Genomic DNA, 301 nt, shown 5'->3' on the forward strand with positions numbered 1-301 from the left:
CAACAATGCTGTTACGCATTCGGTCATGTCCGTTGAGTGGGTTTGCACGATCGTAACGGGTTCAAAACTGCAGGGGGAGCCGACTTCCTTTCTTCGAGCCAACGACAAAGTGTCAGGTGAAACTCTGTGTTTGTGTCATTGCTTGGTTTTCCACAAGGCGAAAGAAGGTTGCACCGTACCCGGCGGCACTGCAATGCCAGGATGATGCGTGGAGCGAACGGAGCAAGACCCTTTTTCAGCTCCCAGCTCTCAAAATCACTTTAATATGTTTGTCCTCGTATAGAGGACATATCAGATATTA

At 48.8% G+C, this 301-nt stretch overlaps 1 pseudogene; it reads right to left on the reverse strand.

Moving 5' to 3' along the window:
• Positions 1–163: 163 nt before the first annotated feature.
• Positions 164–301, reverse strand: LOC111646411 (U2 spliceosomal RNA; annotated as a pseudogene; the record flags this gene model as incomplete).

Source organism: Seriola lalandi, unplaced genomic scaffold (genome assembly GCF_002814215.2).
Source record: "Seriola lalandi dorsalis isolate HSWRI2012SDOR001 ecotype SW California unplaced genomic scaffold, Sedor1 jcf7180002032726, whole genome shotgun sequence".
Lineage (NCBI taxonomy): Eukaryota > Metazoa > Chordata > Actinopteri > Carangiformes > Carangidae > Seriola > Seriola lalandi.